This window comes from Mustela nigripes, chromosome 8, assembly GCF_022355385.1.
Source record: "Mustela nigripes isolate SB6536 chromosome 8, MUSNIG.SB6536, whole genome shotgun sequence".
NCBI classification, from domain to species: domain Eukaryota; kingdom Metazoa; phylum Chordata; class Mammalia; order Carnivora; family Mustelidae; genus Mustela; species Mustela nigripes.
In genome coordinates this window covers 74,017,378-74,039,679 of record NC_081564.1, presented here as the reverse complement: position 1 = coordinate 74,039,679, position 22,302 = coordinate 74,017,378, and positions in this window count along the sequence as shown.

The following is a 22,302-nucleotide window of genomic DNA, read 5'->3' as shown; positions in this document are numbered from 1 at the left end:
TCTTCTTCTTCTTCTTCTTCTTCTTCTTCTTCTTCTTCTTCTTCTTCTTCTTTTTTAAAGATTTTATTTATTTATTTGACAGAGACACAATGAGAGAGGGAGCACAAGCGGTGGGAGTGGGAGGGGGAGAAGCAGGCGTCTGTGGAGCAGGGAGCACAATGTAGGGCTTGACCCCAGGACCTTGGGGAGTCATGACCTGAGCGGAAGGCTGATGCTTGACCAGACTGAACCACCCAGGCACCTGCAATTCAGGGGTCTTGCTAGGATATCTGAAAACCCTCATTGGCTAAGGAAACCTCCCAATCAACAGTGACTGGGCTGTATGAAATCATATCCTTGACTGTGAGCGGGACCAGACGGGCCCTTGTAGTGAGAGGCTGAGGGTGTTCCTGGGATCCGTGTTCATGTCGTGGGTTGTCCTGAGCAGGGTTACCTGGGACTGTTATTCACCAAAGATGCGGAAGGGTTGCACTCGAGGGGACACGTGGTAGGACAAAATCCACGACTGTTCTTTTTTTTTTTTTTTTTTTTAAGATTTTATTTATTTATTTGACAGACAGAGATCACAAGTAGGCAGAGAGAGGGGGGAAGCAGGCTCCGCACTGAGCAGAGAGCCCCATGTGGGGCTTGATCCCAGAACCGGGGATCATGGCCTGAGCTGAAGGCAGAGGCTTTAACCCACTGAGCCACCCAGGCGCCCCCACAACTGCTCTTCTCAGAGCTGATAGTCTTTGAGAATGGTGATGCTCTTTGTTGACTTTGAAGTCTCCATGTTTGCCCTGGTAATTCATTAGCTAGTGTGCTGCAGGCAGCGCCTTCTTGGGAACAGACCTGGCTCTACCTGATGCATCAACCTGCAGGCGCTGTGGCCAGGCAGTGCAGCCTCCTGGGTCCTTGGAAGGCCCAGTTCCCTGGACAGACAGCACAGAAGAACGGAACGCTCCTTCTGGATCTGCCTTTTGGAACTACTTACCTTTTTTAAATTTAAAGAAATGTTTACACTCGATGAAGATTCAGTCTGCTTGGGGAGAAATGAAACTCCTTATTAAAAGTCCTATAAATGTCTCTCAGTGACTCGTTGGTGCTGACCGCATAGGGAGCCCTCATGACTTCCTGAGAGTACCTCAGAGGACTCATCCTCGCTCAGTAACCCCTTGGACAGAACGTTACATTTCTCTAGGATTCTGTTAAATTTTTCTTTACGACTGAAATTATTGAGACAGGGATGGCCATGTAGATAGGAAAAGAAGGGGGATTTTCTGTTCCACGTTGCCCAAATTAAGCCTGTCAGAAGTGACCTCAGATCCACAATCCTAATGTCATTATAGGTCATTTACATGTTCAGCTGATCTTGAAAATAGATTAATTTCTCTTTGAGGAAAATACACTGATTTGGTGGGATGAGGTTCTTAGAATAAAGTTGTTGCATTCTGTTTTTTCCCCTTGGCCAATCTGTTCTCATAAATTGGGCATTTAATCCAGGAAACTCTAAGGTATGGAAGAGAGGCCATTTGCTCAATCAGGTGCCGCTGTGTTTCTCCAACGTATGTCACTAAACCAAGACAGTGAGCCTACATCACTGGGCAGCAGTGAGACCTACATCCGTCCCAGAATCAGGAACCACATGGGCTGATGGTTCTAGAACACCCCTGTGTTCATTCCTCCCTCCTGGGGGTGGAAGGTCATGGGGGAAGGGGCCAGCTGGTGTAGCTAGAGCTGGGAGGAGCAGTTAAAGCTGGTGGCCAGAGCGAGAACTCAATGTCTGTGTGTGCCCACATGTGGACGCAGGTGCATTAAGCTGGGGGCCATTAGTACCTTGATTCTAAGCTCCTAACCTCGCCTGAGAAACCCCTTCTGTCGGAATCCTGAAGACGGCACAGGAACATATGTCCCAACACTGGATGGAAATGGACAATCTGTTGAGATGTCACAAGGTAGAAAAGCAAGGCAGAAAAGCCCACTGAGTTTGGAGCTGTTGCTAAAACGAGTGCCCTGAATTAAAATCATTCAGTTTCTTAGTCTCAATAGAAATATGGGGAATCCTCAGAGGAAGACAAAAGCTAGCCATTCCTTTCATGACTTCTAAAAATTATAAGATTTAAAACATGTCATCATGGTCATGTCCCAGAAAGGCTTTGTAAATATTAGGAGTTTTGTTCTCATTGCCTAATAATTGAGATTCCTTCGTAACGAGTCGCTTCAGTAGCTTCTCAATCCAGGTGTGGCTTTTTGGCCACATTTATATTATATGTATTATTTATATTATATTTCACTTTATAGAAACTAGTATCATAAGGTTTCAGAGTCCATACATCCAGTGGATTGAATCTAAATTAGGAAACCTGCCTTATGCTTGAATCATTGCCAGTTAAAGTATTTAATCATGCCGTAATGGTGTTCAGGTGCTTCCCTAACTAGAATTCCTGGTTACTTTACACGGTGGCACCTGAAAACTTCTGACTTTTGTTTTTTGCTTGATTTCTTCCAGCTGGACAGTTGCGTGTTGTGACTACTATCTAATCTTTGCCTTAAATGTTGTGCCTCTTTTCAAAATCCACTTCCTTTCGAAAGGATAAAGTGTGCTGAATTAGACAGCACCCAGCTGAGCTGTGGGGACCGGTGGGTACTGGAGAGGAATAAGGTGATGTCATCCGTATTTTCCCCATGGACCTAACATGACCGCAGGAGTGCCTGGTGCAGGAGCTGAGTCTTCCAGGAGCCCTAGGGGGTAGATGCCCTTAGAGAACACATTCGTAACCTAGGTCCCTGGGGAGGAAGACAGCCTTTTGCTCTTGCTGTGGGAATTTTATTAAGCTTCTCTACAGGAAGAAGGATGTGGAAAACGAATGCAGCCAGTTATCATTGGTTTCTTACGATATACTCTGATAGTACTGGCTTAGTTGTTTTTAGCTGAAATCATTAGCTTCCATTTTTAGTAGAACAAACTACTGGCCAAATTAGCCTAGAGTAAGCCATTAAGATGGATGTTAGAATTAAAAACATTTTTGGAAAAAAGCCTGTTTTGAGCCTTTGAAACCTTTGGGCAGGAATCGGGTCCTGTTTCTGGTTGCTTGAGAGCTGTCACTCCGACGTTCTAGGCGTGCTGCTACACGTCGCAACACGTGTCAACCTTTCTGCTGGGTCAACCTTTCTGCCGGCTGACCCTGTGGGTCAAAGCTTTACTTGCCTGACAGGTTAAGAAACAATAGATTCTACCCTGAGAATTCATGAAGTAGTCTTTTCCTTGGGGGGGGATATATATAATATATATATTTAATATATATATATTTATATATAAATACATATAAATATATAAATAATATATAAAGAGAAATATATAAATAATATATACATATAGAATTGACTGCACAGACATATAAACCAGGGTGTGCAGGTTGATTGTTAAAATGTCTATTAAACAGCAATTGTTAAAAATTCTCTATCTTAAATTATATGAAAACCAAAAGTAGCAAATATTCAAAATTCATCACATCTCAATTCTTTTACTCCATTAAAAAAATATTTTATTTATTTGACAGTGATCCCAAGGAGGCAGAGAGGCAGGTGGGAAGAGGAAGCAGGCTCCCCACTGAGCAGAGAACCCCATGCAGGGCTTGATCCCGGGACTCCGAGATCACGACCTGAGCGGAAGGCAGAGGCTTAACCCACTGAGCCACCCAGGCGCCCCTTTTACTCCATTTTATTATGGTTGTTGTGCTTATTTACATTTATTGTGCTATCTGATGGAAACAGTATCTATGACGAGTTACCGTGCCTCTTTCCATGTCAGAGCAGTGACATCGTGGTAGCTTGCAGTGGGCTGTGATGGGGGCTATGTACACTGTGGGAATCAGCAAATACTATAAATTAGGACTTGACTGTTTTGTTGATTATCTAGACTTAAGAAAGTGACAGAAAAAATATCAATAATGCAGAAGAAAAGTTGTCATCTGTAGCCATTACATTGTGAATAGTGCAAACACTTGAAATACCCTTCCATTATTTGAAAACTATTATCTGAAGGATCCAAATGAAGTTTTGGCATCCAAAGAAATTGTTTAACTTTTTTATTACTCGTTAAAAAAAAAAAATCAGCATTCATGTCAGAACTCTACTTGTTGACCCACTGCAACCAGAGGCTGCCTACAGATGCAGGAGTTTTGTAAAAATCAACAAAAGTCTTTCTTTGAGGACCCACTGACTATATGGGTTTCCAGTAAAGAGCAGTGTGTGTTTTATTATTGTTTGTGTAAAGTGTGTCATATCTTTTGTGCTGCTAAAATTTACAATAAATACACACTCACAGATGCATAGGTGGTGTTTTCCAGAGAGCTGGTTGGTGAGCGTTTACCAAACACTAGAGCCTGAAAGGAAACTCTTCTGGGGTGATGGGAATGGTCCATGCGGACTGCATACTTGTTCCTCGGATGCACAATGCACAAGGCAACTCTCTCTGTCACCATCTATTCTGAGCGGAGGCTGTCCCACGGTAAGGAGGAATTTTCATCTTTTAGTAAGATTCCAATGTCTCCAACAAGATTCCACGAGCCCGTTGTACTAACAGAATCCCTGGAAAGTGGAGATGTGTGGCTCTCCCCATCGGTTGCAGCCGGGGGGGCTGGCGGGGGTCTGCAGGGGATGGCTTTGGGCTGCCTCTCCTCTCCCGAGGCCCCAGAGAGCTGTCACACGTGTGGGCCACCCGCGGCCGTTGGGACTTGCTCAGGGAACGTGAATCACTCTCTCGAGAGCCGCGGGGGCTCCGTCAGGATCGGCTCCCGGTTCACGTCCGCTCCTTAGGAAGGCTCAACCTCATGACGTCCGTGACAGCCGGAGAGAATGATGGCCGCTGGGTCCCCAGCCGCCCCGCGTGCTCACACTAGGGCCACCCCCTCCCGCAGATTCATCCCACCCTAGTGCCTCTGGTTTCCACAGTTTCTATTTTTCCTGAAGCCAAGGGGCCTTTTCTCAGGGCTGGGCTCTGCAGACAGGTGTTTTCTTTCATTTGTGTCTTTCTTTCTTTCTTTTTAAAAAATTATATATTTTTTAAAATTTCTTTTCAGCATAACAGTATTCATTGAATTTCTTATGTCAAGTCTGTGACAGAGAAGAGAAAGCTGCGTCGAGCGGTGAATTCCAGCCCCTCGAATGCCTCAGAACTTGACCAGAATAGAGACAGGTTCTCTCTTGGCAGCCTGCGTCAGCCTCCTGGGCTTCCGAGAGGCCTTCTTTTGTTTCCAGCCCTGGGTGATCCTTTGTCGAAATCCCTTGATCCTCAGGAGCTGGGTGATCTTGAGGGTTTTATGCCTGATCCTTCCCGTATCCCCCAAGGCCAAGTCCGCAGCAGAGCTGTGGTTGGGCTCTCCGGTGGAGGAGGTTAACCTGGCCTTACCTTGCGGGGAGCTGGGTGTCTCTCAGGGAGCATCTCAGACATCGGATGGCCACTGTGTAGCGTGGGGTAGTGTTTTGTGGGTACGTGGCTGCTCGGTGACAGCCACTTCTCAAGGAAATTTAAATGGATTCCCCCAGACTAAGGACCTGCCCCAGTGAGCGCTTCTGCCTGTTACTTCTGTCTGCATTAGCACCATCTGGACCGAATTACCTCCTGATAAAGTTTCCCTCCCAGCCTCCTAGCCCACAAGTGCAGAAAGTGCAGAAACAGTTCACGCAGCGCCAGAGGAGGTGGCCCAGGTAGAGGCCACCGTGCCCCAGGGTCCCCCAGGGAAGTCTCAGGGCCAAGACCGAGTTCACAGCCAGACCGAGCACCTACTGGGGAGCGGACCACTCTACTCGCTCCCACCATCAAGTTTAGAAATGAAAGAAGGGTGTTAGGTGGCCTTTCTTGGACCTTGAAGAGGACACAGCAAAAGGAAACAAACTCAAGTAGCCACAAGGAGGGTGGAGAGGAGGCAGACTGGCAAGGCTTTGTAAATATTGGGAGTTTTCTGAATAACGTGTTATCCTAAGAGTATTCACGTCCTGCCTTAGTCTATGCAGGCGGAATTCTGTTGAAAGCGGGTATGTGTAGATGGACCCTCGCTGCAGTACATGGGCTTCTAGTTGTGACACTGCAGTGGGGGCTGGTAACTGTGTAAGTCTTGGCTCTCTGCGGGAAGAAAGCAAAGCTGATTTCTAGCGTCTGCCACTTTCCATGGTGTAAATAGTCTCACCACGGCCAAGCTACCTTTTGTGATGTCACTGATGGCAGGCTTGGGAAGAAATGCCAATAACTGACTTTCCTCAAGGGGTCAGAGGCAGCTCCCTGGTACTGCAGACTCCCATCCCAGTTAAGATTCTGCTTCCCAGGTATTCTGGAATGTTGGCCCACCCTTCCCACTCTAGGCTGAGGGAAATCCTGGAGAACTTGAGCCCTTGGGGGCTTGGGGAAGCCAAAGAAGCCAAAGAAGGAATGAGGCAAATTGCTTTGAGAGCCCCAGATGCAGCATGTGGGGCCACACTCCCCACGGTGGAGGACAGCCTTTGGGTCATGGCCAAGGGCAGCCTTGCTCTGCACAGACTTGCGCACCCCCTGCCCGTGGGGTGAGGGGAGCCTCTGGCTTCTTCTTACCATTCTCTTTCATGTGTGTGTGTGTGTGTGTGTGTTTGAGATTCTCTGCACTTCCCAAACATCTCTGTCTACTGAAAGTGTTGCTGTGAGGGTCCACTGAGACAGTGTGGCAAAACCACATTATAGACCAGAGAGGGCTTTGTGCAATGGGCTCTTCTTAAGCTAATGTAGAGCTATGAATATTTGGACATAGTACCTATTTTTTTCTTATTAGAAATTATAAAAGATTAGAAATTAAGAGAAATAAAATGAAGAAAAAAATCACCCATGATCTATGACACTTTGATGAATTTCATCACATACTTTATGCATTATATGTATTACATTCTATAATTTCTTAAATATAATCCTATTGTTCCTACTGTTCTTCTGCTTACCGAACACTCTCTCCTAGACACATTTTATTGGTCAATACATATTCTTTCACAGCATAGTGTTAAATGGCTACACAGTATTATATTGAATGGATAGATTGTAATTCTACCACCTCTCCACTGTTGGAACTTTTTCTTATTTTCATTTCTTGCTTAAAATTGGATAAACACCCTTATAAACAGAATCTTTGGACATATCCTCAATTACTTCTATGAGAAGAATTCCTAGCAGTGGATATTCTGAATCAAAGGATATTTTTGCAGATTAAAAAAAAAGGATTCAATGAAATAACATGCATAATGTATTTACTACAGTGCAGTGCTCAGTGTGTGTGTGTGTGTGTGTGTGTGTGTGTGTGTGTGAGAGAGAGCGAGAGAAAGGCCCCATAAATGACAGCTGTTGCTGTTATTCATTTGATTAGCAGACAATTGCTGTATTGGTCTCAGTGGTGACTATTCTAGGAGGTGGAATTTTCTGGGTTGTTGTTCGGGGGACATTAGAAGAGAGTGTGATGGTGGAATGGATGTCATCGCTGAAGTTCAGAGCACTCACGGAGCCTCCAGGAATCTGAGATCAATTCTCCAGCCCTGCCTTTGATGTTCCTTGTTGCATTTACTTTTGGTCACTTGCCCTGAGAAGGTCACGGGGAGAGGGAGAAGAGACAGACTCTAAAGCTGTCAATCCTTATTCATCAATAACTTTGCAAAGAGTTTGAGTGTTGAGAGAAAGTGGAGTCTCGGGTTAGAACTACTTGGGGGCTTAAGTGTGCATTTCACTTACCCTTTACGGGTCTGCGGGTACCTGAGCAATTGCCTGTGTGTGTCCCACACACCCTCCTGTCCCCGAGGGCCTCTGAGATGGACTCCCAGAGGGCAGAACCGCCATCAAAGCCGGGCCGGCCTCCAGCTCAGGTAACCACTGCACTCACACAATTGTCCCTTTAAGAAAGGTCAGCAGGGGATATGTTCCTTCCTGCGTCCATGCTCCCGAAGGTTTTCATGTCCACACTAACCCACTGCGGGTCTGGGCCAAGGCCAAGTTGCCCATCAATATTTTAAAGTAGCGGTGTTATAAAATTTATGGAAGACGTACAAAGGACAATTCCCTGAAGTGACGAGCCCGCTGAGAGGGGGTATTGGCTAAAAGGAGATTTCGCTTTGAAACAGTGTGAGATCAGGTGCCAAGCTGGGGAAACCCTTTATATGCATGGGCTGGGAGCGTGGGGGAGAAGGAAATCTGACCTGGTTTCAAATCCCACCTACAACTGTTAATTTATTTGGTTATCTATTAACAGTCTCCTGGCAGCTTACTTTTATGTTTAAAATTAAGTGCTTGATTGATTATTTTCTAGAACAGTGATGGGATGTTGTTCTATACTTAAGCCAATCCATTAGTGGGCTCTCTCATTACTGATCTTTCCTTCCTTTCTTGGTTCCGTGTGTGTTTGGGGGGTGGGGGCATGCGCACGTGCACGTGTGCACCAGGACTTGCACGTGCGCACAAGGACGCGCACGTGCTCACGTGGCTGCGTGCGAGTGCACGTGTGTGCAGCTGAAGGTTGAGAGGGTTGGATTGGAGGAAGGGGGTTTCCGTCCTGAAAGTGAAGGAAAGTGGGGCTTTTATTTGTTCCCCAAACTATACGTCCACAAGGATTTTTTCCAGCATCCAAGGCAAAGTGGTTCGTTGTCGACGTGATTCACAGGTAGGTGCAGAGTCTTGGATAATTTTTTTATCTCAGTGATCTCATTTTATCAAAACCCATGGCATAAGCTTCTTTAAAAAAAAAAAACACACAAACTTCACTCTCTTTTTATCTGCTTGGGAGGAGGCATCTTTAAATATTTTTGTATTTCTTAAGATTTGCTTCTGAGGTTTGGAACTGTGTCACTTTTTAAAATGTTGGGTTCCTTAAATATTAAATGCGTGCAGAAAATAAGCTTTATAGGGCAGAGTCTCGTGACTCTTGTGCTGGTTTCTCAGTGTTCTGATTGTTTACTGGTCCCCTAGCCCTTTGGCCGGGTGTGGTGATTCCAGGCGGCCGGACCCCCCAGGCGGGTCACATCTGGGCACTCAGAACAGCACCAGCAAAGCAGGATGTGTGGCCTGCGTCCTACCTGAGAAAGGTTGGGAATCCCTACCTTTGTTGTCTGAGGGGCAACAATCGAATGAGCGCCTATGTCCACAGCGCAGGGTGCAAGGGGCAAGCCGTGCCATCTCTCCTCAACTGTCCTCGTTTGGGGTGGCGCTTCCGGCTTACAGGTGAGAAGCAGGGGCACGGGGAAGGATGACCCCCTCCAGCAGTGGGAATGAGGAGCTGCGTCCCACCGGGCCTGTGCTGAGCTCGGTCACAGAACTGTGTCACCAGCAGTGTGACCCTCTGCCCTTCACCCCAGAACCTGAACATTGAGCGTGAGCAAACAGGCGGTCCGCACCATGGACCATGCTTTCCCTAAGAGGCGTGATCCTAAACATTTGCACAGGAAGTGAGTTTTGTAAATCGAGTGACCTTGCATGGCTCTTCGGGAGGGATTGGAATCGAAAGGAAAGCTTCCACAGAGTAAAGAACCTACCTCCGACGCACGCCCATGCTGGCTAATTTGTAAATCTACATTTTTTTTTTAAGATTTTTTAATTTATTTATCAGAGAGAGAGAGGGGGAGAGAGCGAGCACAGGCAGACAGAATGGCAGGCAGAGGCAGAGGGAGAAGCAGGCTCCCCGCTGAGCAAGGAGCCCGACGTGGGACTCGATCCCAGGACGCTGGGATCATGACCTGAGCCGAAGGCAGCTGCCCAACCAACTGAGCCACCCAGGCGTCCCTGTAAATCTACATTTTTGACTCAGGCTAGAACGAGTCTGGGTTCAGTTGCCAAGTCTCCCTAAGAGAAAGGAACTGGGTGCCCTTAAGCAAGAAGTACATGGACTAATAGTCCCCAGAGCCACTCCTGGCAGCTTTGCAATGGTCAGGGGCCTGAGGGACAGCAGGTCGGCGCCTGGGCTGGGGTTGGCATTCATTTACCACATGGCCCTTCTGGCTCTCGCGCTTCCTGGAAGGAAGGAGATTTCACAATTACAGAACCCACGGCTGTGGCCTCAGAAACCTAAGGAACTGCTCTGGCTTCCCAGGCGGAGCTCTGACGCCACAACCCTTCTGACAGGAAATGTTGATGACACAATACTTCTGACAGAAAATGCTGACGACACAACACTTCTGACAAGAAACGCTGTCTCAGTTCCCTGGGGCTGTTGTAACAAAGTACCACCAACTGAATGGCTTAAAAAAAGAAAGAAAAAATCGAGAAATGTATTCTCTCACAGTTCTGAAGGCCAGATTCCAAAATCAAGATGTTGGCAGGGCTGCGCTCCCTCCAGAGGCTCTGGGGAGAACCTTTGCATCTTCCGGTGGCTCCAACATGTTCCTTGGCTTGTACCTGCATCACTTCAGTCTTTGCCTTGTCTTCACGTGGCCTTCTCTGGGTCTTCTGTCTTTCATAAGAATCCCTTGTCACTGGATTGAGGGCCTGCCCCAGATAATCCAGGATGGTCTCACCTTGAGATCTTTAATTATATCTGCAAAGACTCTTCTCCCAACATAGGTCACATCGCAGGCTCTGGGGGGTTAGGACACAGACGTGTCTTTCCAAAGGACACCATTCAGCCCCCTCCACACCCCCCACTCTCCTTAGGATCAGCTGAGTTCACATCTCCTCCTTATGAGGCAGCACTGTATGGTCAGAGCATAGAAATGGGGTCTCAGGGCTGAGGTGGGTGGCGACAAGCACGGGCCTGGAACCCAATCCTGCCTCCCCAGAGGCCAGGTGTGAGATCTGAGCCATCAAACCTCTCAGGACTCTGGTTCCTCATCTCTGAGACAAGGAGAATAACACAGTCGTAGAGATGAGCCAATGTGGCTCATAGATAGCCCACGCCCTGGGCCACAGTAACCACTCGCTAGCATAGGATTATTATGGCCTGGCAATGGAGAAACCCGACTCTCAGCCTGGCGCTTCCCAGCTATCCACGTGACCTCCTGTAGGCCCCTGTGGAACTGGATACAAGTGTCGGAGTGTCTATGGAATGGGTAGAAAGGTGGTGATCTAGCGAAGAGACCCCTGGCCTTTCCAGCCCTAGTGGCTTAGAGTCCTTGGTCCGGCAGACCCAACCAGAACTGTGAGGTTCTGGAACCTCAGTTTGCATCAGCTCTCAGCTAGTTCCTGTCCACACCTTGAGATGGGCTTCCAGAAGAGCCCAGAGGATGTTGTGACCCACTTAACAATAATATTTGCTGCTCAGTTATCACTTGGAAAATGGTTTCCGTGGTTGCAGTTTTCTATTTCTGAGAAGGATATAATCTGTGGAAGCCCTGAGTGGGAGAACAGGGTTATAGAAATAGTGGTTTAGTCCGTTCTCCTGTGCCCAGATAAGAGTGTCCAGAACCAGAGAAATCGTGAGCCAATATGGTGCCGTCTGGACCCCTGGGGTAGGGTCTACGCAGAGCGGGCTGCTGGAAAGGAGCGTGATTCCAACTTACAGATGAAGAAAGTGAAGCTTTGGGGGCAGGCGGGGTGGCCTGTTCGATGCCTTCCAACTGTAGGACCGGGCTTCGTCCTTCCTCGCTTCTTTCTGGGAATCCCTAATTCCATCTGACATTGCTGTGCTACTGGTCAGGTCGAGGCAACGATGTACCCCCTCCCAGCGAAACCACAGTCTGACGCCAAGTGAAGAGAGGAGGGCGAGCCTGGGTGCGACAGGGCGGAGAGCACGTCCTGCACACGGAGGCTCGGCGGCGGGAGTCTGGGAACGCCTGCACCGCTCAGTTTCACTGTAGAAGAGGATGCTCTTTACCCACAAACCCAGTCCTCGTCTGGAAGGGTGAGGCCCATCTTCTCTCCCTGCGGTCTGTTCTCTGGACACCACTCTCGCTCATATTGACTCATTTGGCAAAGTTCTAAAGGCCTATGTCCCAGTGCCAGCATCTTCTCTGCCAGGCTAGACACACACTCGTAGGTGTTTCTTGGAGAAGTAAAACTGTAATAGTCCTGGACCACAGGGGGCCGACCCGCTCCATAGCCTAATTGTATGGATAGAATTTCTCGCCAGTTCAAAAATGAATCTGACCTTTGCCCGGGGGCACGTGTGTCAGGGATTGAGGGCTGTGGAAGGACACTCTGTGTCATAGGGGAGGGGACATCTGTTCTACAGAATGGGACAAGTCCTCATCTCTCTTGTCCGCTGCCCGCTCTACTGACTTACTGCCTGTTTCTGAGGATGGTTCCGGCGGCAAAGGAGGAAGCACTTGGCCTTTGAAGGGTCTCACTGACTTAGTGCTGGGCAAAGCCTTTAGAGAAGAAAATGCTTGATTTTCCAAACAGTGGCGTAGTACTGACCATTGTGTGTGTGTGTGCGCGCGTCCCACGTGCACGTAGGCTTGTGTGTGGATGGAGGGGGGAGAAAGACAATTTATAAATCACATCTGGCAAATCCTTCCATTCTGAACCAGTTGTAAACTCACTTCTTTGCTTTTCTCAAGCTTTGATTTATGTACGGGATCGTGGGGCTTGTGTCCCTTCTTCTGATAAGTGTGAATTTATCAGGGTGCTCCATAAAAATGTGGGGTGATTTGCATGGTCCAGGCTGATTGAGTTGCATTCTCTGTATGGCCATTTTGAGATGGATTGTCTCTGTGGGCCTCTGGCCTTTTGTTTTCTGAGGCTCAGAGGTTACATCAAAAACCTTCCTGCCTGCTGCCTGATGTGACCTTTGAACTCCAAAGGGCACAAGATCACGAGGCCATAAAATCAAGCACAAACGCTAAAGGTGTCATTCTGATTGTCCTCTGAGGACAGGAGTTTAGGTCTCTGTCACATGATCTGGGGGAGCAGAAATACTGAGAGAGCAAAAAGCAGGGAACACCGACCATCCGGATGTCAATCCAGAGCCTGGAAGGTTGTAAAAAAGCCTGGGGGAGGGGTGAGGTGGGGATAGCCATTGTGCAAACTGCTAAAAATGTCAGCTGCGTGTTTCGTTTCTCTGGGCATTTCTGATAGGACAGCCCCGAGGAGGTCAGCATGCCAAATCTGCGGGTTGTGGGGGTACGCTGCCATTCTCCAAGGGCGTCCCCACAATCTGGGGCGCCTTTCTCTAGGCTGCCTGCCCTGGGTGACACGAAGGCAGCAGGAAGTCACCGGGAGGATGTCTGGGTGCTGTTCCAACTCTCAGGAAGGACAGGCTGAAATCTGAGAGCCCAGCCTGCGTGGCTGGGGAGGAAGAGCTCTAGAGGAGTTGCTGGTTTTTAAAAGGGGAAAAGGCACTGGCTCCCTGTCAAACCTCCAAAGAGTTTGTCATTAGGAGAAAAATCTATTCGGAATAATGATAAAGGTCTCCCTGTGGCTGGCTTGCATTTCAGGGCAAACCAAAACAAACATGCAAAGGAAATGCAGAAGAGCCCTGCAGGGCACGGGTTGAAAAGGGAAGGCTCAGGCTCAGGCACCTTGACACCAAATAAATGATCCAGAATATTCTAAAACCATAAATGAACTTCTTCTGATTTATGCAGAGGTTTCTGAGGTCTTTCAAAAATGCATGGGAGGAGCATTTCCGCTCCCCAGTGGCATGGGAAATGTTCCTCTGCAGCAGAAAGGAGCGGAGCTGAGCAGCTGAAAGCCTCCAGCTGCAAAGAAGCTGCCATCATGGAAAAAAGCCCATAAACAGGATCAGGAGCAGGGGGAGGGGTCGTCCTTGGAGAGAGGTCAGCGTCCACTCTGGACTGCACATAGGGGGAGATGGAGCCCCAGGACAAAGGTGACCCAGAGACATCTGTCCCCAGATGTTATTCTCATGCCCAAAAGGAGGGAAGGGTTGTTTTTTTTTTTTTTTTTTTAAGGGTGTGTAGAAATCTGAGCTCCCCCCAAGGGCAAGGAAAGGGGACACTCCTGCTCTGGAACTCAGATGGAGGCTGTGGGTTTGAAGGCCTTAGAAATCCAGGCACAGATTTGAGAGTTTGGGGCTAAATTCTTGAGAATGGACTGCCGCTGAGGAGTGAGGGGTCCCGGTGGGGTGGCGCGAGGGAGGAGCGAGGGCAGGGGGCAGCTGATGGAAAGGAGAAGAGGTTGGGGGGAAGATGGCTCTCACTGGTTGGCTGGTTCTCAAGCTGGAGAGGGATTTGCAAACATGTGCATAGGATGGCGCATGCATATTTTCTTGGGGGTGTCCGGGTTTTTTCCTTACTCCAGGACCCCAGGCACTGAGGGATTCTGGGAAGAGCTAAGCCAGGGGAACAAAGCTCTTGTCTGTTTCTGCCTCTCAGAGTAGGTGTTTTGCAGGTGAGGATGCTGAGTTTCAAGTGTTTGATGCACCTGTGCCTTTCAAAGGTGGCGTCTGCCCCGGGGTGAGTCCCCGGGTGTCCTTTCTTCTGGGACCACCGGGGCTGCTCTCCCAGAGGTCAGAGGCCACACTTGGGTCCTTGTGCTTTCCTGGATCTGGACTCATGGCAGTTTAAATCCCTGAGTTTTTCTGGTTTGTTCGACGGGAAAGGGGGGCAAACCCTGAGGCTGCTAGAGAGTGATGAACATCGGAACTGTTCCTTTGACCAGAGCTCTGGGAGCTGGCTGGGGAGAGGCCAGAGAACATGCCTCTTGGCGGGGCTGGCTTCTCACAGCACGGTGCGGAGAAAAAAAACTCCCTCATGCCCCCAGTTACCCAGGCCCGAGGGCCGCCTGCCTTTTCCACTTGTCTGAAACTTACCTTTCCTCAAAATACGAGGTTAAATCCCCCCACTTCCGGGCAGTCCTCCTGGACCAGCCACATCAGAGTGACTTTTCTTTTCTGACTGCGCGGGGTGCTGTTGGTTCCGTGTGTATCACGCTCGGTCTCCTCCTCTCCACCAGACAGACTGCACACGCGCGTGTGTGTGTCCATGAGCGCGTGTGTGTGTCCATGAGCGTGTCCCACTGCCCCCCCGGCATCCAGCCTCTCCCTGCAGCTCGGCCGGGACTCCTCTCCTCCATCCCCCCTCTCTAAAAATGTCTCTTGGTTAATGGACATATCGACTTCTTGGGTGCACCACACATCTTCCTCTGACGGACGCTCATTTTATTAGAAGCCTTAGTGGGAGAACGGTGACGGAGCATCCCCCTGGCTTCCCCGCGCCCCTGTCCCGTGAGTCCCTGGATACGGGGGCCAGCTATGCAAGTGACAGCCCAGTCCCGCGTCACTTGCACACAGTGGTGCTTCTGGGGGGCCGAGGGTGTCGGGGAGTTTGGATTTGCTGCAGCTGTGAAGGGAGTCAGCCTGGGAGCAGGGGCGCCGACACTCGCAGCCCCAGCCACAGAGATTGTGATGTCAGGGGGTCGAGTTGAGACCCAGGTGTACATATTTCTTCCAAGCCCCCCAGATGGCTCTGATGAGCCTGCAGGTCTGTATGGTGAAGTAAGACTCTCTCCAGGTTCTTGGGATGAATGGTTGCGATTCCCACCCACACTGAGGTCTGTGGTCTCTGGATGTCGATTCCAGATTAGTGAGAGAGGACATGGGATTGGCTGGCTAGCTGGATCCGGTTAGCCACGGCAGGGGGTGCGGGGGAGGGTGAAGTCACGAATTACAAACCTGATGATCGCTACTCCTTTAGGTCTGGGTGTATTTCCTAGGAGTGGCAGGTTGCGAGCCGGGCAGACATCCCCAAATGTGACGGGTACCTCTCCTTGGGCCATTACGGTAGCAAACTTCACCACAATGGTTTTTGTTTTGAGGTTTGTGACTTCTTCAAGGGCAGAGACTGTCATTTTTGGAGAGCCTGTGTATTAATTACATCTTTAATTTTCTCTATTTTATGACACTTTGACATCTTGGGGCCTTGCAGACCTAGGCAGGGACTGCCCCTCCCAGCCTTAGCTAATTCCCAGGGACAGCAAACAACTTACCTGCAAACCCACCAATCCCAAATCCATATACTCCAACTAATCCTCCTGCCCGAAATCACCCACCCCAGGGCCAGCTATGTGAGGACTGGGAACCACCCCTGGAGCTCAGCGCCTGCTGAAGTGCTTGAAAGTATCCAACCTGGAGCTTGCTAAGCTGCTTATCCTGCCTCACCCACTCCTTCCCACAAAAACCACAAGAAGGGCTTTTGCCCATGACTTTCCACATGCTCCTTCTGTCTCCTGACTGACCCTGGTGCTTCTCTGTGTGGCCCCACGTGGTGCGGCGCGGCGCCCCTCCTCCTGTTAGCAACTGTAGATAATGAACTATCTTTCCCTTTTTTTTTCCTTCTAAGTTTGCATTCTCTCATGTAACAACCACGCAGAGCACCTTAAATAACCCAGTGAGCTCGCTGGAGGGTTCCCTCTGAAGTCAATACCCACCCACCTGGAGGTAACCACGACTCTGACTTCCCTGAGCGTGAAAGGTTCTTTTTTACCTTTGTTTTTGAAGATTGTACATATTATTTATTTGAGACAGAGAGCGAGAGCAGGAGAGAGCACGAGTACAGGGGGAGCAGCAGAGGGAGAGGCAGGCTCCTGCTGAGCAGAAAGCCCGATGTGGGACTCGATCCCGGCACCCTGGGATCATGACCTGAGCTGAAGGCAGACGTTTAAGCGACGGAGTCACCCAGGCGCCCCTAGATGTTTTTGAACTCTGCAGGAAGGGATCTCTTTCCCACCTGTCTTCTCACACTCGTCCTTGTTCTCGGAGATTCATCCCAGCTTCTGCTTGTGTTTATAGCTTGTTCTCTTTTGTTGCTGTGTGGCCTTCCTCCGCAGCAGCCTGGGACCTGTCGGGCTGGTGGGAGGGCCACTGCGAGCTCTCTTTTGGTGCTGGCCATTGCCTGGTCTGTTGGTCTCCCCAAACCAGAATAAAACCAAGATCCCCTGTAGGTTTTAGAATACCTCAGCCCCTGGCACAGGGCCTGTCACATACAAGGCAAATGATACATGTTTGGTGAGTTGAAGAAATGGGTGGGGCATGAGCAGAGTCTTGAGAATTCAATGGGGGCCTGGATGTGACATTTTATGCCTGACCCAGCCCTAAGATAAGAGGACGGAGGGACCAGGTGACTGTCTGAAAAGGAGCAATCAGACTGAAGACCAAGGACAGAAGAAGAAGGTGTGAGTCGAGCATCCCCGGCCGGGTGGGAGCTCATCGCGGTGTCTGTAAATGGCCATGATGAATGAGCTCACCGTGTGTTTATGTCACCGTGCCGGACCTTTCTGCCCGCCTCCCCTCACGTTCTCTCTCTAGGATAGAAGCCGCCTGGCACGGAAGAACCGTTGTCCCTTCTACTCAGAACCGGGGGAAACTGACAAGCTCCATTCTAGTTCATTAGGCCCCTCGATGAATTATGAGAAACGGAGGGACATCGTGACTGGAGCACACTTAATGAACCCAGGAACTCCAGTGATGGATGGATAGATGGAACCGAACATTAATCTACTCTCAGTCACTCCGATGATGTCATTTTTAACCAACCGTGAACCGTGAACATCACCCAGAAGCCAACCTGGAGACAGAGCGGGGATAAAGGGGCGGGGAGAGGGGTGCCCCCAAGGGAGCACCGTGAGCCAGACTTCGGAACCCTGACAGCGGGCCAGGCTGCGAGTTCATTCAAATGCTCCGCTTAGCTCTTGAATTAAAACAAGACAGGGCTAAAACTTGAATCAATCCGGTTCAGCTGCCACACTCAGGCATGAGCAGAGAATAAAATGAAGGTCACGGGAGAAGTCCGCACGAGAGAATTTGACAGTCTGCGCAGATGAATGGGGCGATGCCAAATGGCCTTGGAGATGAAAAGGAGGCCCAGGCGGGCAGTTCATTGAGAGCAGCGGTGGCAATCTGTCGATAGCTGGTGCCAGACTCCCGAGCCCTGTTTTTCTGGGAGGATGCAGGTGTGTGTGCGTGCATGTGCGCATGTGTGCCCTCACCTGTCCTGGTAGAAAAATAGGTAAACTGCTAAAAAAACCAAACAAACCCCCAAACCCTCTCCTTCCACGTTCACTTAATCAGAGACTGACTGACTTTCGTTAGTAACTCATTTCCATGGAGGGTTATTCCATTTTGATGTACATGGTGTTTCTTCACATAATGAGATCGCTTTAGTCTGAATTCCTCAGGAATCGAGGGAAGGGTCCGGGATGTCGGAACCCGGTGCACACGGCAGCGTGGGCAGAGGCAGCTAACGAGGGTGCAGAGCAGGAGAGGAGGGGAGCAGGGTGCAAAGACCAGTCTCTCCTGCAGATTTGGCTTAGCGCCCTGCGAGCACCCATCACAAGGTACGAGGGAGGTCAGCTGTCTTGCGTGTGCTGGGGAGAGACCATGGAGCGGCTCTGGAGAGGACAATAGGCAATGACCTGGCAGTGAGGAGCCCGGAGGATACCGTGCACACCTTGGGGCCATAGGTCACCTCTGATGTGACTGCAGCCCAGACATTCCCTCTTGTGACACCCCACCCTCGTTGCCTTGGCCTCTCTTCGCCAGAAAAGTAGACCTTGCTCTAGAAAAGGAGGAGAGAGGCCCTTGTATTAAGTAAGGCTGCCTCTGTCCTTTCTGGCCAGAGCAGCTGATTGTATTCTGCTTCTCTGCTAGTTCTCTGACTCATCTCTCTCTCCCTCCCTCTCTCTCTAAATCCACCCCCAGAGTGGCCTTCTTATGGATCTATGCCAAGATACACTCCTGCCCCAGGGCCTTTGCATTCACTGTTCCCACTTTCTAGAATGCTCTGTGCCCAGATACGCTCATGATTCCCTTCCCACTCCCCTGTTTAAATGTCACACTTTCAGAGAGGCTCTCTCTGGCACTTTATTTAAAATAACAGTGTCATCCATCCCTCTTTGTCCTGTTTTGTCTTCTGAGCACTTGTCACCACTGATGGTATATATGTGGAAATGCATATGGATATAAACCCAATATATATATGTGTGTGTGTATGAGCCATGTGTTTTTGTTTATTGTCTTTTTCCCTCATTATATGTCAGCTCCACAAGAGCAAGGGCTCAGTCTCTCAGTATCCACCAGGTTCAGAACAGTGGGCATGCACGGACACTTCCTGAATGCATGCTGCCCCCCCCCCCCCCGCCTCTGGTTCCCCGCCCCTGTCCCCGACTGCCTGGGCACATGTGGAGCCCCCGGGACTTGGCTACAATCTGCCCCTCAGGGCTCCTGTCACACACCTCTGCCTTTGGGACCCGCCATTTAAGCCCTCTCTTCCTCTCTACCTCCCCGCTGCCTCAGCCCCGAGAAACTTTATCTAGCCTGGGGCAGAGCTGTCTGGCGCTGACTGATCACGTATTCTTCCAAATCTATTATTTATGTCTCACCAGTATGCCCGGAGTCCTTCAGGCCTGAGGCTTCTTACACTCAAAAGCCACACTTTGAAACACAGAAAGCTTTCTCCCCCCCCCCCCCCCCCTTAAAACTATAGTCTCTGCTGTGAGTTTCCAAAAGCCTATTTTGTAATGTAGAAGCAAAAGCTGGATTCCTTTTACTGCCTTTTGCAGTGTCATCACTTTCCTAATGCGGGACCCAGAAGGTCCCCGCGGCGGCCTGTGTCCATGAGCAGGCCAAAGGGTAAGGAGTAGGGTGAGGTCGGTAGAACAAAACACTTTCTGCCTCATACGGAGTGGAGAGGAGCTCCCACAGGTATTGCAAGTGTAAGGGACCTCAGTAAAATCTCTTAACACGCACCTTCTAATGGGTGCTGAGGAATTAACAAACGTAAGTAAAAATAATAAAACCCGGTGTGACCGCGGATGCGGGGAAACACGGTGCAATGCCGGCGTGGCATCCAGGATTTCTAGAGAGCCTGGCACAACAGGAGCTGTGAGATAGTTAATCTTGGCAGCACATTGGTAGCATCCCCCCACCCCTCCCCAGCCAATCCCCTCTGGAGAATATGCTCGAGGAGTCTGAGCCAGAGGAGCAAATGAGAAACCAAAATTTGTTCGAATGTAATCGTGGCATTATTTAGCCCCCATGAACACGCCCAAGACAGAGCAGTGGTTAAGCAGACTGATCTGTTCCAGTAATAGCCAAGCAGCTAAGGATAGTAGCTAAGGTCAGGGTCAGGATAGGGGAACTGTTTTAACAAACCACATCAAAGCTGGGTGACTTATCACAGCAAAGGCCGTTTTCTTGCCCACATCACAGTCCTGTGTGGGTCAGATGAGTCTACTCCACAGAGTCACTCAGGGACCCGGGCCCCTGACATTTATGGGCTACATCATTTCCTCTCTCGATTTGGTAGGTGCATGAGGGAAGGAAGGGATGACAGAGGACAACAAGGGAGATTTCATGAGCTAGATCTCGAGTTCTGGGGACACCATTATGACTACCCACACTCTTGTGGCCAGAAGGCAGCCTTCTGTTCACACCTAACTGCGAGGCTGGGGAATGCGGTCTCACGACACGCCCAGAGGGTAAGGGTGATCGGGTTTGGTGAACACATAGCAATGACTGCCACATCAATAAAAGGGCATGCATGGGGGTGCCTGGGTGGCTCAGTCGGTTGGGCATCTGCCTTCGGCTCAGGTCATGATCCTGGAGTCCCACAATTGAGTCCTGTGTTGGGATCCCTGCTCACTGGGGAGTCTGCTTCTCCCTCTACTCCTCACCCCACTTGTGCTCTCTCTCTCCCCCCTCAAATAAATAAATAAAAGCTTAAAGAAATAAAGTGATATTCTTGTTGACTCTACTGATACATGGGAACTTAAATATTAAATAATCGTAAACAGAAGAGGCAGAACACAGAAGAACTTGTGAGGACTAATTAGAGGTAGTTTCTAGTAACTGTAACTGCAACCATGTGCATTCACCAACTTGGAAGTGATTTTAGAGTAAGGCGGGCTTTGTGGCTGCGTAGGATCTTTTTTCCCTCTGTGAAATGAGGGAGCGCGATGGGCAGAGGGAACAGTGGAGGTGGAGTCACGAGACTAGAGGTTGCGTCCCATTTTGCCATTTACCTTTTCCAGACCTTTTCATGGAAAACACGGAGGATTATCTCAGTTATTTTTTTCTGACTATGTGAGGAATGTCTTCCTGGCCACCGACATGATTCCAAAATGTTAATGGAGTTACGATAGTCCATTCTGTTGAAATGTCAGAATCTCAACGACTCTCTTCTTGGGGGACTTTGTTTCTGTATTTTATTGGTGCAAATTACTTTCTAAAGAATGCCTTTTACGGACACTGCAGCCCACATTTCTGATCACTTTTTAGGACTGAGTCCTTAGAGAGGAGTTACCAGAGCAGAGAGGTTTTTTCAAGGTTCTGGAAGCACATTGCCAAAGCAACTTCCAGAAAGGTCATATGATTTATATTCTTCTCTCACTACACCTTTGTAGCATCTGGTGCTATCAATCTTCCTATTGTTTTTGCTAATTTGATAAGCAAGAGGCTGTATCTGGCGACTGCCTTTAATTTCTCTGATTACTTTTTTATGGCTGAATAGCTTTTCGTATGTGAATTTGGCAGACATTTGTATTTTCTCTTCTGTAAATTGTCTCTTCATAGCCTTTGCCCATTTTTAAATTTTGTTTTCTTATTGATTTATACAGATATCTTATGTAGTCAGAATATTAGTCTTTTGCCTGTTATGTGTAGGGCTCACACTTTTCCAGTTTATTGTTTGCTTTTATTTTATTTTTTATATCTGGACGTTTAAAATCTCTGTGTGATAGAATCTGTTAGTCTTTTCCCTTGTGACTCCCTGTGTCGTTTTGTGCTTGGAAAAATGCTTTACCCGATCTCAATGCAGAGATTGGATAAATAAATATTTCCCTACATTTTCTTAGAGTAATTTTTAAAGTAATTTTGGGATATTGTAATTTCGACGTGTCTGGCATTTATTTTATTTTGCCATGTGAAATGAGGGTTTAGATGTTTCCTGCCCCTGGAGAGCCAGTTTTCCTAAAATCACATTTGAACAATGTATCCCTTTTTCGCTGACTTGTGATACCTCCTTTAGTAACTGTGAGGCTCTTATTAAAGGGCAGATTTTAGAAGCTCTAAGATGGAAATAATAATCTGTGACTGGGCACCTAGAGTCATCACGAAAATCGAATGAGATCTGTGTGAAGCGGTTTCGCAAATTCTGAAACATTCTACAAATGCTTTGATGGCTCACAAAAGCGAGAAAAGGAAAGCAAAAGTAGATGCCAAAGGGCTCATCATTTTTGTACAGAAAACACACATCATGATGTCCAGGCAACGATTGACACCCTAGGGTCGGAAGCGCCATGAGGATTATAAGGCCTTTTGTACTTTCCCTTTCCATGATTGTGTCTCTCTTTGCTCATATTCACGTCTTGCCAAAGCCAGGAGAGGAGAAGGTGGGCTGTTTCTTCCCCAAGTCTTATAAAAATGGGGAGAAAATGGT